The 15418-nt window shown below is 37.9% G+C and overlaps 1 pseudogene; it reads right to left on the bottom strand.

The window, feature by feature from the left end:
• Positions 1-3037: 3037 nt before the first annotated feature.
• LOC120170817 lies at positions 3038-10127 on the bottom strand (annotated as a pseudogene).
• Between the last annotated feature and the right edge of the window lie 5291 nt (positions 10128-15418).

The following is a 15418-nucleotide window of genomic DNA, read 5'->3' as shown; positions in this document are numbered from 1 at the left end:
TTTAATGGTTAAAATACAATGACTTATGTGTTATTGTTTTAGCCTGAAAAGTTGTGTATTCTTTTTTATTGAATATTAACAAGTGGGGCGACTGGTTTTTCCCCACATGGGTGGCTGAAGAATTCAACAATTTGAACAACACCAAATTGTTGAAATTGTCAAGTGATAATTATAAAATTGAGTCCTTGAATGTTAGGGTATTTACAAGTTAGTCCTTAAACTTTAACTGTAAATACCCTAGCTCATTTAGCTTCATAATCATCCCAAAATCCCAAATAATTTATTTCTCTCAATACTAGAGAGCTTTCTTGTGAGTAGTGAGTGTTTTGTAAACACTTGTAAATTTTCTCTCTTAGTAAAAGATTTGTAGCAGTCCAGACATGTAGGCATAATTGGTTGAACTCCGTTATCAATTTTGGGTATTATTTTTCTACTTTTATTTCGCATTCTCACTAATCTGGTTATAGGAAAATTACTCGTACTCTGTTTATTTCCCAACAACTGGTATCAGAGCTTTTGGTTGTGAATTTTTTCAATTTTTTCGTGGTTACTATTTACGAATAAATAGTGAAATTTGGTTGGCATAATTTGTCGACGGAGGTATTCTAATACACGGTGGTTCACAAGAATTGTCAGAAACGATCCAAAAGAAGCCAGATTCGAGTGGGAGTGATGACTTTGAGAAACAAAGTTGATGAGCTCAAGAGAGAGCTGCTCAGATGCAAGGGAGAAATGAGTGAATGGGATGCGCTCAAGACTTTCTTGGAATGACTTAGACCAGGGGCAATGCTCGGGGGAGAGCAAGGTAATGCCCAGAGACTTTCGGGGACCATAGTTGTAGCCGGAAAGCTGATTGAGCTTGCAGGTGACAGCCAAGTAGCGATGTGTCGTCCAGGCCCATGCCTAGAGATAGTGGCAACATGGTGGAGACGGGAAAAGGTGCAGCAGGGAGATGGTAGAGAAAGCTCTTCGAATGGCCATAGTGAGCCAACAACTGTTCGTAGCCAAGAAAAGCCATCGGGAAAGAATGACAAGGCGAAGTCCGGTGCGAAGAAGAAGGTGAACAAAGAAAAGTTAAAGTGCTACTTCTGTGATGGTCCTCATTTGATTAGAGGATTTCCTGAGAAGCGTCTCCTTACAACCATCATGAAGATGAAAGAAGGAGAAGTAGCAAGAATTGGCGCGGTCGCAAATGTTAAAGCTACCAAGCCAAGAAAAAGACTTGGCCCGATTGAGGGATAATACGGCCAAGAAGGAACAAGACATGGTATGACTACAAGTTCTCAAGTCAATCCAGGATCGAGACGTGACGAGACTGTAGGTGTCAAAGCAGTCGAACATAAGAAGGTACCCGGTACGATAGCAAGAGATAAAGTTGTCAACGAGGGTGCAATGTGAGCAAGTCCGCTCACAGTATGCTAGGATGAAGGCATGGTCCAAGTTAAGACGTCTCAGCATAAAGGGACTTAAGGAGTATGTGAGTCGATTCAGAAAACTCATGGTCAAAGTCCCAAGTTTGACTGAAGAATTGGATTCTTCACTTTCATGTTCGATTGAAAGCCATGGCAAGAAGTATTAAGAGCGAAGAAAAGTCAAGGGGCTGTTTGAAGCCTTGACAACCGCAGAGTCCATCAAAGAATTTGAGTCAAGAAGAAAGACTTCCCAAAGAAACCCAAAATCCGAGGGTAGCGGTAAGAGATTCCACGATGAAGGCCAGTCAGGATGAGAAGGTTGTTCCTCGAGTGACAAAGAAAGTCCACTCAAAGATGAACCAGGTGGATCTGGTGAAAATGTGTGCAGTCTTGGCACAAGTTTGAGTGCCAAAGATGTTAAACCGAGGGTAAAAGTCGAGAAAATGAGGGGGCACAGACTTAAGATGCCAGAAGTTGCAAAATTACCCGAGGGAGCTGAGTTATCCAAGGTGATGGATGAGCCCAAGATCGAGTTGTCCAGAGAAGAGGACGAACCCAGGATCGAAGAGGCTTGAGAGTTAGCTCAATAAGGTTCATTTCTGCCAAGAATTAGAAGCCAAGTGCAGGAGGAGTTGCCCATGTCTAAGGAATTTGTCGATCATGTTTTGTGTAGAGAATATGGCTTCAGAGACTATCTTAAGAGAAGGGTCGAAGAAAGGGCTTGCCGAGGATGTTCAAGTGGAACAATCCTTCAAAGACTAGTGGACAAGATTCGAAGGGCGAAGACATTGAGGGACAAGGAAACCACAGAAACCGCCCATAACAAGTGGTTTACAGGCGGTGACTGTGGACAAACTGAAATTGTATTCAGCTTCAGTTGGCATGCTACAGTACAAGAGCAGAAATATTGCTGCATTGATCGAGGTGAAGACAAATTAAAATCAGTCTTCAAGTGGAGATTGTTGAATATTAACAAGTGGGGCGTTGGTTTTTTCCCCCACATGGGTGGCTGAAGAATTCAACAATTTGGGCAGCACCAAATTGTTGAAATTGTCAAGTGATATTATAAAATTGAGTCCTTGAATTTTAGGGTATTTAGAAGTTAGTCCTTAAACTTCAACTATAAATACCCTAGCTCATTTAGCTTCATAATCATCCCAAATCCCAAATCATTTCTTTCTCTCAATACTAGAGAGCTTTCTTGTAAGTAGTGAGTGTTTTGTAAGTACATGTAAATTTCTCTCTTAGTAAAAGATTTGCAACAGTCCAGGGACGTAGCATAATTGGCTGAACTCCGTTATCAATTTCAGGTTTATTTTTCCACTTTTATTTTGCATTATCACTAATCTTGGTTATAGAGAAATTACTCGTACTCTGTTTATTTCCCAACATTCTTGATCTTCAAATATTTTCTTTGTGACACGATTTCGAACGATTTTATCTTTTCTGGTGTCTTCATTGTGCTTTACTTAGATTCATTTCTTACCACATATGTTTATCGTTATCTTCTAACATTTTGAATATGTTTCATGTCATATTTGAATAGAATAATCTGATTGATACATTGAAAACATATTTAGAAGTGAAATTTACCCAAAATTACATAAGAAGAGTTGGCCTACTCACTAGAAACCTCTGCAAGAACAATATCTATCCTGAAATGGTGAAATCGATCTGAATCTCTGAGCACAATTTCTCTACCAGTTTCCTTAGACAGAACTTGGCCATTTTTGTGACAGTCGCCGCATACTCACAGATTCTTGGTTACTGGTATTGCTTTTCTCGGTGTAACGTTAATAACCCGAAACCCATGGCTAATTTCTCACTGCCCACAGAGAGCCATTTCTTTTTTCATCTCATCTCCATTAATCAAAGCATAATTGGTTTTTGGCAAATATCCATCTTCCTCCTTAGCTTCTTTAGCAAAGATTCTATCTTTTTTGGATTGTGGTGTGAATTGTTTCCACTTACGAAGAGATTAACTTTGCCCTTTATCTCTATCCCTGCAGCCTGGGCTCTTTCTTAAGCCTTTCATTCCAATTCTCTCTCTCATTCTCTTCACTTCCTCCCACTTTTTAGCATTGGCATAGATATTAGCCAAGAGCACGTAATATCCGGTATTTTAGACTCGGACTAAGACATCTATCGTTAGCAGGACTAACGCGGATTTCTGTCGTCGCTCTGGTGGGTTCGTCTCTTCGATCTTTCTCAATATCTCTCCATCGTTCTTGTCCCATGGATTAGAGGAAATTATTCGTCCACTCGTTAGGGCAAGGCCTGGAAATTCCCCCCCCCCCAATCGCGCGATGGTTCTCCGTGGGTACAACCTCCACCGGAGGTCTTTGAAGAGGGGATTGCAAATTAGAAGCTTTCGTTAGTTGGACAGTTTCTTGGGCCTCCTCCCAACTTTACCACTCTGCAGAAAACTATTGATTTCATGTGGAAGAAAGCTCTCAAAGGGAGCAGTGCTCAAATTAGCTTGGCAGGTAACAACATCTACATTTTCTCGTTTAATTCTGAAGCTGAAAGGAATTGGGTGTTAGAAAATGGCCCCTGGCATATCTTTAATAAGCCTTTGATCATTAGGAAATGGGAGCCAAGTCTGAAAAAATTAGACTTTGATCTTGCTAAAATCCCAGTGTGGATTCATCTTTACAATGTGCCATTAGAACTTTACTCTAGAGCAGGGCTAAGCTATATTGCAAGTGGCATCGGAGTCCCACTTTCTATGGACTCTGTTACCGCTTCTAGGCAAAGATTAGAGTATGCTAAGTTATGCATTAAGATTGGTATTGATGATAATATTCCTGAGTATGTGGATGTTCTTCTGAATGATGAAACTGTTACCTAAATTCTTGTCGAGGTACCTTGGCTTCTACCACACTGTAAAAACTGTAGAATGTTCGAGCATAGTGATAAAAATGTAACAAACAAAAACATGCAGCTCATTCAACTACTCAAGTATGGAAAAAGAAAGTTGTTACTCAAAATAATCCTGTAGTAACTACAGTAGAAGAAGGATTGAACTTCTTCAGGAGAGTTTCCAAACAGGAGATAATGGAGCAAAGGAAAAAATATTAAAGATGGTTGTTTGATTCTGGTATTAACCATATTGATGTTACGGATACTACTGCTACTATTGATTCTATTTTTAATGATAACATTGATACTACTGTCACAAATGAATCTGCTACTTCTGACCTCATTTAGACAACGTTCCTGAACCTTCTGTTGTTAAGAAGAGTAGAGGTAGGCCCCTAAAAGATAACCTGAAAACGATTATTGCTGGTTCAATGAACAGGTTTACAGTTTTATCTGCATCTGAAGCAAATGTTTCTTTACCTACAGGGCTCCTTTAAAGAAAAGAGCCGCATCGTCTGGAGTGGATGCTCTAGTAAATGAACTGAAATCAAAGAAAAAGGACATAATTGATAAGGTTAAGCATACTGAAGTGAGTAGTAATGTGGCTGCCACTTCTAATTCATCCCAATGATGATTGGATTTTGGAATATTAGAGGTCTTAATAGTCCTCTAAAGCAAGTAGTGTTCTGAATAGAGCTACCATTAATAAGATTGATGTTTTGTGCCTCTTAGAAACTAGAGTGAAAGCTAGTAATTCTCTTATTATTCTTAACACTAAATTTGAGCATTGGCATTCTATTACCAACTATGATTTTGCTGACAACGGAAGGATTTGGATCCTATGGAAAAAAAGTCTAAACTTTTCTATTACTCATGTTTCTAGTCAATGTATCTCCATCAAAGGTCAATACCTCAGTACCCCTCTTATGATTACAACGGTCTATGGTAGCAATGATGGAATTCTCAGAAGAAATCTCTGGCAGTCTCTTTCCGATTTCGGCATATTGTATGGTAACCTTCCTTGGGTTCTGGGTGGTGATTTTAATGTCATCCTTAACTCCAATGAAAGCTCTAACTCCTCCTTTTTAGGGTCGTTTCTCTCTTCTGACATGAAGGAATTCCAAGATGCTCACTTTGACTTTGATCTTTGTGACCACCCTTTCTTTGGCCCCACCTTCACGTGGAGCAACAAACATCAAGATTCTTACCTTGATAGAAAACTCGACAGAGTCATTGTCAACCATAAGTGGTTTAGCTCATTTTCTAAATCCCATGTCGAATTTCAAGCTCCGAGAATTTATGACCACTGTTTGGCTATTACTTGGTTAACTAAAGATACTCATGTTGATCGCCCAAAGCCTTTTAAATTCTTTAACTTCTGGGCTCAACATCTAGAGTTCATGAATGTGGTTAGAGAATCATGGCAAACTTCTCCTCAAGGCAGCCCCATGCAGAATCTGTTTTTCAAGTTAAAGCTCCTTAAAACCAGATTGAAATCTCTTAATCAACACTACTATAGTGACATTTCAGCCCGGGTAACCAGAAGAAATTGGAGTTGGAAACTTAACAACTTTTATCACTAAGAGCTGAAGATTCCTTCCATAAAGAGCTTCTTTTGCAAAATGAATTGAAAAACTTGAAAGAGGCTGAAAATATTTTCTTAAGGCAAAAGGCTAAAGTTCAATGGCTTAAAGATGGTGACAAGTGTACAAAGTTCTTTCATTCGACAGTTTCTACTAAATCCAAGAGGGAAACAATCAGAGTTCTTATCGATGACAATGGAAACAGACTCGAAACCTATGATACAATGGCTTCCGAATTGATTGAGTATTTCACAAACATGATCGGAACTAAAAATCCAGAAATTAAAGTTTGTGACCAGAATTTACTTCAGGAACTCCTTCATTATTCTATCCCTTCTGATTCTTCCAATGCTCTTACGAAAGATGTAACTAGAGATGAGATTAAGGAAGCGTTTTTTTCTCAAGGTAATGAAAAAGCTCTAGGACCAGATGGCTACACTCCTTATTTCTTTAAATGTACATGGCCTATATTGAAGAAGATGTGGTTGCTGCGATTACTCATTTTTTCAAAGATTATTATATGTTGTCAGCTTTCAATTCGACCTCTATCACTTTGGTTCCTAAAGTCTAAAATCCTTGTAAAGTTAAAGATTTCAGGACTATCCTGTTGTTCAGTAGTTTACAAAGCTGTTACTAAAATCTTGGTTAAAAGACTCACTCCTTTACTCCCTGGTATCATCTCTCTCAATCAAACTACTTTTGTAAAAGGAATGAACATTGTTGATAACACTCTTCTGGCTCAGAGCTTGTTAAAGGATATGGTAGGAAATCTATCTCTCCTAGGTGTTCATTGAAAATTGACATCCACAAGGCTTTCGACTCTCTGTATTGGGGATTTGTATTGGTTGTTCTTAAAGCTATTGGTCTTCCTACTACTTTCATCAAGTGGGTAGAAGCTTGTTTCACTGGAGCTCATTATTCTATCTCGTTCAATGGAAGTCTCATAGGATATTTCAAAGGAGCCAAAGGCTTACGACAAGGTGATCTAATCTCACATTTACTGTTCATTCTGTCAATGAACGTCTTATCACAAATCCTCAACAAGGCTGTTCTTCGAGGTATTTTTGGCTTTCATCCTAGATGCAAAAAAATTGGTTTAACACACCTCACTTTTGCTGATGACCTGCTTATTTTTTGTAAGGTGAATGTTGAATCAGCTGTGGGAATTATTAGTGTTTGGAACACTTTTATGTCATTTATGGCCTTAAAATCAATGCGCAGAAATGTGAATTCTACACTGCTGGAATATCACCTAGGCAAATTGATGAAATTAAGCGAATTGCAAGGTTCAATCAAGGTTATATCTGTTAGATACCTGGGAGTTCCTCTAGTTACTAGGAAACTCTCGGACAAGGACTGTATTGCTCTTATTGATAATATCAGGGAACGTCTTCATCAATGGTCACGAAGACACTTGAGCTACGCTGGTAGATTAGAGCTTATAAAAACTGTTCTGTTAAGCATCACAAATTTCTGGTGTAGGCAGTTAATCCTACCCCAATCTGTTCTAAACAGAATTGAGCAACTATGTTCACATTTCTTTTGGAAAGTTTGGACAAGGCAGCTTTGGGAGCTAGATTGAGCTGGAAAAAACTATGTCTTCTTAAATCAGAAGGGGGTTTAGGACTTAAAGATATAAAATCATGGAACAAAGCTTGTATGATGCATTTAATTCGGAAGGTGCTTGGGGGTGAAGGTTCTTTATGGATAGCCTGGATTAATAGTTATATCATTAAAAATTCTGATTTCTGGGACATGGAAATTGATCTTAATATGAGCTGGAGCTTCCGAAGCTTGCTTAAAATGAGGCATCAAGCTTCGACTATTCTGTCCATGGGAGCTGCTACTATAAAAGATATTGGCTTCAAATCAGAAACAGGGAGGAGAAAATAAAATGGCACAAGCTAATATGGTTCCCACTCCATATCCCAAAATTTAGCATTATTACTTGGATGGCTTTGTTAAATAGACTTCCAACTAAAGATAGATTGCTTGGAATGGGATTTGAAATTGATAATACATGTTCTTTGCAATGTCTCTTTGGAATCTAGGGATCACTTATTTCTCCATTGTCCTTTGTCTAGCTCACTAAGGGATGCGATTTTGCACCTAAATGGCATTAGAAGAAGACCATGCTCTTGGGAAGAACACATATCTTGGGCATGTGCTACATGGAAAGGTAAATCTCTACTATTTACTATCTTGAAGCTTGCTTGGACGTCTTTACCTATACTATATGGGAAAAGAGGAACAAAAGGTTATTTACAGGTTGCTCAAGATCTTTTGAAGCTATGTTCAACTACATTAAAGATACCATTTCAATCAAATTACGGGGTAGAAACATTAATAGGATTGATAGTATCAATATCACACTTTGTAATAAATGGGGTATTGCTTATTGAAGTTGTTTTGCTGTAACTTTGATTGTAATTTCTGGATACTCATGTAAGTACTCTGTTCTTTTGAGCAAATTTCTGCTCTTGGATAATAAAAATGAATTATCCAAAAAAAAATATATGGTATTTTTTGAAGACGAGTTCTGCAACTTTCTCGGCTAATTCAACTTCATGGTAAATCCTACAGCCACAAAGCAAAGATCCACATATTGTGGCATCTGGTGCAATAGGCATGGTTTCGATGAATTCATATACCTTCAAAAGATTACCGTTCCGAGAAAGAAGATCTACCATGCAGGCATAATGTTCCAATTTGGGTTCAATGTTGAAATTATTTTTCATTATGTAGAAGAATCTCCAACCTTCCTCAAGTAATCCAGAATGGCTGCGGGCATACACTATAGAAATGAAGGAGACTTCATATGGCTCAATTCCTGCATCTCTCATCTCATTGAAGGTAGTAATAGCTTCATTTCCAAACCCATACATACCGTATCCGGCAATCATTATTGTCCATGAGACAATCTTTTGAATAAATCATATCGAAAAGTAATCATGCAATACCTAGAACTCCATACTTTACATATAAGTCGACGAGTGTATTTGCAACATGTTGATATGAAGAATACCCGTTTCTCATATATGACCATGAATCTCTTTGCCTCTTTCTAGAGCAGATAGGCTGGTACATGCAGGGAGAATACATGCTATAGTTCTGCTGTCGGGTTTCAGTTCTTCGAACATTGCAGCAAATGTTTTAAGAGCTTCGTTGGGAAGACAATTCTTTAAGTAACCTCCAATCATGATATTCCAAGAAATAATGTCCTTCACAGCCATAGACGAAGACAAAATTTGCATCATCCATGCTTCCACATTTAACATACATATCCATTAGTGCATTACACACAAACAAATTTGATTCCATGCCATTTGCCTTTATGTGTGATAGCAACTACATCTAGTTTAACACCTTCCTTCTCCATTTGTTTGAGCAATCTGATGGCTCCATCGAACCGGCCATCCCGGGTGTAGCCTGCTATCATAGAAGTCCATCACACAACATTTCTTTCACCCATCTTCTCGAAAACTCCTAAGGCACCATCGAGATCACCACATTTCAAATACATATCCAGTAAAGTGTTACTAAAGTTGATTATCCTCTCACAACAAGATTTTATTGCCAAACCATGAACAACCTTCCCCAATGAAAAAAGTACTAAAATTTGCACAACCGACTAGAACACTTACGATAGTAGCCGAATCCACTTCAACACCCAAATACAACATCTCTTTAAAGACCTCCAGCCCTCTGTGAAAGAGCATTTGATACATAGCCACTTATCATAGAGTTCCATGATACAACATCTCGGTCAAACAATTTATCAAACATTTCACGCACTTTCAGGTCTTCTGCTCTTGAAATAAAACGCAATGAGAGAGTTCACAACACTGTTACAACCACAAAAACCCAGTTTTAAAAATTACCCATGAACACATTCACCTTCTTTAAGAACTCCTAGAGCTGCTAAACACTTGAACACAGGAAAATGTGTAAGAGTTCACTTCAATTCCCTTTTCCACCATCATCATGAACAAACGAATGCTCTCCTTGAAATCCCCAACTTTTGCGTACTCACTCACCATAAAATTCCACAAATAAACATTCTTTTTCTCCAGGCTACTGAAAACCCTCCTTGTTTCCTTTAAATCCCCATAAGTAGCATAACAGGATACAAGCTTCGAGATCAAGAGTTCATCGAGTACAACATTATTAGAATCAATGATTGAATGAACTTTTTCCCCATTCGTTAATTATTTTAAATCAGCACAAAGCTGTAAAACAGATCTGCACGTTCTGGGTTCAAGTTTAGCATTTTTAGACATGATAAGCAATTCCATTGCATTGTGAAGATCACCCAACTCGCAGAGTTGAAGAATTTTGGCATTATAATTTGTATGTCATTGTTGCGGAAGACGGCTATCTGATATAGCAAAATCGTAACTAATAATTTGAGAAAATAAAAATGAAGATAAAAGAGACACAAAATTTACGTGGAAAACCCCTAAATAATATAAGGTAAAAACCACGGGCAACGGTAGAAGAATTTCACTATGAGAAAATAGGAATTATAACTTCTCTCGATCTACCGAGAAGGAAACAATGATAATTCTCTCTTGATAAAAAGGATAAAACAACTCTCAAGAAACTCTCTAAATTCTCTCTAGTATTGGAAGAAAGCTAAAATGCTTTGGGATGGTTTTGAAGCTAAATGAGCTAGGGTATTTATAATAGAAGCTTTAAGGACTAATCTTGAAAATACCCTAAATTACAATGACTAAATATGAGATTTTGCCATGTCACTTTTCAACCATTATTAGTGCCAACTATAAACCATTATTGTTGCCAACTTACAATGCATTATGAACCATTATTATGCATTATACAACTATTATTAGTTGTATGACAACTAATAATTTTGCATGACAACTAATAATCTCCCACTTGAAGATTTGATTAGAATAATCATATCTTCACACCATTTTTTCTACCTTGTACCTTCATGTTGCTTAAGTTTCTGACAGGCCACAAGAGGATCGATACCAGGTAAATTTATCAGCGTTGATCGCCTTCATCATGAAATCTGCTATGTTGTCTTTGGTATGGATCTTCTGCATATCTATCGTCCTTTCTTTCACCTTTTCACGAATGAAATGGTATTGAATTCGTATGTGCTTTGTCATTGAATGAAATGTTGGATTTCTTGCTAAATGTAAGGCGCTTTGACTGTCACAAAACAAAGAGACATACTCTTAATTGTGCCCAAGCTCCTCCAATAGTATTTTTAACCAGATTACTTCTTTACTGGCTTGTGTAGTTGCTACATATTCTGCCTCTGTTGTGGATGTAGCCACAACTGACTGCAATTTTGAAACCCAGCTTACAGCTCCACCAGCAACTTTGAACACATATCCTGTAGTATATTTTCTTTTATCCAAATCCCCTGCATAGTCAAAATCTACATACCCATTGATTAGTAAGTTTGATCCTCCGTAACATAATGCAACATTTTGGTCCCTTTGATATATCTCAGGATCCTCTTTACTGTATTCCAATGCTCTTTGTCTGGATTCACCATGTACCGACTAACCACTCCCACTGCTTGTGCAATGTCTGGTCTTGTGCATATCATAGCGAACATTAAACTTCCCATTGCCGATGCATACGGTACTCGAGACATCTCCATCATCTCTTCTTCATTGCTAGGACTCATACTGGAGGATAATTTGAAGTTAATAGGAAGAGGGGTAGAAATTGGCTTACAATCTTGCATGTTGAATCGTGACAAGATCTTCTTTAAGTAATTCTTTTGTGAAAGCCAAATCTTCCTATTACTTATGTCTCGGTGAATTTGCATCCCTAGAATCTTGTTTGTTGATCCCAAGTCCATCATTTCAAATTCCCTAGCCAGTTGTGCCTTCAATTCTTTAATATGATCTTTGTTGGGTCCTGCAACCAATATGTCATCCACATACAACAGTAATATAACAAAATCGTTACCACCAGACCTCTTGAAATAAGCACAAGGGTCTGCATTAAGTCTGTTGTATCCAAGGCACATAATGAAGGAATCAAATCTCTTATACCAACACCTCAGTGCCTGCTTTAGACCGTACAGAGATTTGTTTAACCTGCAAACCAAGTTCTTCTTTTCTTTTTCTTCAAAACCTTCAGGCTGGAACATGTAAATCTCTTCTTCAAGATTTCCATGAAGAAAAGTTGTTTTAACATCTAGTTGCTCTAGATGTAAGTTCAATGTAGCAGACATTGCCAAAACTACTCGAACTATTGTTAGTCGAACCACAGGAGAAAATATTTCATTAAAATCAATACCTTCTTTTTGAGCATATCCTTTGACCACCAGTCTTGCACGATACCGCTCAACTTGATTGTCACCATTTCGCTTGATTTTGAAGACCCATTTGTTACCAATTGGCTTCATTCCTTGTGGTAGTGGCACAAGGTCCCATGTATTATTTTTATGAAAGGCTTCAATTTCTTCTTGCATCGCCATCATCCACAGTGAAGCATCTGAGTTGTTTATTGCCTCCTGGTATGTTGATGGCTCACCGTCCTCTGTTAAAAGGCAGTATGTAATATTACCTTCTATAACATAATCTGAGTGCCAATTGGGACGGCTTTTCACACGATTTGATTGACGAGTTATTGGAACTTCAGAACTCTCTGGTTCTTGTTCATCATGTGTTGGTTCTGTTTCAGAAGAATCTCCTTGTTCAAACACCTTTTCCACATGTATCTGTGTAGTCTCTGACTTTTTTTAGCGATATAATCATCTTCTTTTCTTTGTAGCTTATCTTCTACAAAGATAACATCCCTGCTAATGATCACTTTGCGGGCAGTGGGATCCCACAAGCGATACCCCTTTACTCCATTAGCATACCCCAAGAATTTGCATTTCCTGGATTTTGGATCTAACTTTGAAATTTCTTGGGCATTGTACAACACATACACAATACTTCCAAATACATGGAGGTTTGAATAATCAGCTGGTTTACCAGTCCACATCTCCATTGGTGTCTTCAGCTCTATTGCAGTTGATGGAGCTCGATTCACCAAATAACAGGCGGTATTGACTGCTTCTGCCCATAATGATTTTTTTAGGCATGCATCCCTCAACATTGCTCTTGTTCTTTCTAACAAGGTTCTGTTTATCCGCTCTGCCACTCCATTTTGTTGAGGAGTGTTTGCCACTGTGAACTGTCTTTTGATGCATTCTTTCCTACAAAAGTCATCAAATTCTTCATTTGTGTATTCTCCTCCATTATCTGTTCTGAAACACTTGATCTTATTTCCAGAATCAAGTTCCACCCGTGCTTTGAAGTTTTTGAAAGTGGAAAACACATCTGACTTCTTCTTAATAGGGTACACCCAACATCTCCTGGAGTAGTCATCAATAAATGAGACAAAGTAATTTGCTCCACCTAGGGATGTAACTGGTGTTTGCCATACATCAGAGTGAACCAATTCTAAAACACTTTTGGCTCTAGAATTTGACGTGTTGAATTTCAACTGGTGCTGCTTACTTGTTATGCAATTCTCACACAAAGAAAGTGATACCTTTGTTAAGCCTGGAAGTAACTTTTGCTCCACAAGGACTTTCATTCCTTGTTCTGACATGTGTCCAAGTTTCTAATGCCATAATATTTCAGAATCTGAACTACATGAGGCAACAGAGACTTCTGCTTCTAGCAAAGTTTCTCCCTTCAGCATGTACAAGTTTGCAGCTATCTTTTCGCCTTTCAGCACCACAAGTGTTCCACAGAACACCTTCATGATTCCTTTCTGTGTTTCAATCTTACTTGCATTATTATCCAACAATCCATAGGACAATAAATTTTTCTTCAGGCCTTTCACGTGCCGCACATCTCGAACAACTTTAATTGTTCCATCATACATCTTCAATTTGATGGTTCCTACGCCAATGATCTCTAAGGCATGATCATTGCAACTATACATAAATCCTCCTGAGACATGTTCATAATGATGGAACCATTCTATTCTTAAGGTCATGTGATATGTTGTTCCCGAATCAATGAGTCATATGTCTGCATATCTCTTTCTACCTTCTACGGTGGTTGACGCTTCACAGCATAGAGCATCTCCATCATCTGAAGTGTTTGCAGTATTGCCTTGTGGATTGGAGTTTTTATTTAAACTCCAACAATCCTTCTTCAAGTAACCCTTCTTTCCACAGTTGTAGCACTTTAAATTCTTCTTGCTTCTCGACTTCGATCTACCATGTTTGTGACTGTTGCTTTGGCCACGTTCTATTGATCTCCCTCTCATCGTTGTCAACGCTTCTGCTTGTTGTAGATTTACTTATCTGTCTTCCTTGTTCTTGCACCAATTTTCTTCTTGTAGAACAACAGCTGCAACGTTATCGAAGACTAGACTGGTGACATTATTGTTTCTCAAGTTGATGATGAGTTGATCATAAGAATCCAGTAGACTTTGAAGTAGAAGTTCATCACGTTCTTGTTCTACTATTTTACAACTTAAGGATGTAAGCTGAGAAAATAAAGTGTTCAGTGTGTTTATATGCTCCGTCACTGAAGTAGATTCTGACATCCGAAGAGTGTACAATTTCCTCTTAAGGAAAATTTTATTGTGCAACGATGTGGCCTCGTACAATTTGGTGAGATGATCTCATATCTCCTTAGCTGTCTTCTTAAACTCGATGCTTGACAATACTTCATCTGCTAATGCTAGATGAAAGTTTGCCATAGCATTCCCGTCCATTTCGATCCATTTGTTGTCATATGTGAAATCTACCGGCCTTTCATTGATAGCTTCTAGACAACCGTCTTTCCTCAGGATGGATTTCATCTTCAATTTCCACAATGAGAAATTTCTCCCATTAAATTTTTCAATATCAATTTGTTGCCATAGCTTCTATTACGGATAACTCCCACTATTTCACTATCGTGAATAGTTCTCTAGAACCTTCAAAGAATGGGTAATACCTTCTTACTTTCTTATGTTGGAGGATCCACCTTTTGGTGACAACCACAAAGACAATAAGCAGATATTACACACTCAAATCTGGCTCTGATACCAATTGTTGATGAAGACGACTATCGGATAGAGCAAAATCGCAACTAATAATTTGAGAAAATAAAAATGAAGATAAAATAAACACAAAATTTATGTGAAAAACCCCTAAATAATATAGGGTAAAAACCACGGGCAACGGTAGAAGAATTTCACTATGAGAAAATAGGAATTACAACTTCTCTCGATCTACGAAGGAGAAAACAATGATAATTCTCTCTTGATAAAAAGAAGAAAACAACTCTCAAGAAACTCTCTAAATTCTCTCTAGTATTGGAAGAAATCTAGAATGCTTTGGGATGGTTTTGAAGCTAATGAGCTAGGGTATTTATAGTAGAAGCTTTAAGGACTAATCTTGAAAATACCCTAAATTACAATGACTAAATGTGAGATTTTGACATGTTTCTTTTCAACCATTATTAGTGCCAACTATGAACCATTATTGTTGCCAACTTACAATGCATTATGAACCATTATTATGCATTATACAACTATTATTAGTTGTATGACAACTAATAATTTGCATGACAACTA

Source organism: Hibiscus syriacus, unplaced genomic scaffold (assembly GCF_006381635.1).
Source record: "Hibiscus syriacus cultivar Baekdansim isolate YM2019G1 unplaced genomic scaffold, ASM638163v2 tig00111794_pilon, whole genome shotgun sequence".
Lineage (NCBI taxonomy): Eukaryota > Viridiplantae > Streptophyta > Magnoliopsida > Malvales > Malvaceae > Hibiscus > Hibiscus syriacus.
This window is presented reverse-complemented; position numbering and strand designations above follow the sequence as displayed.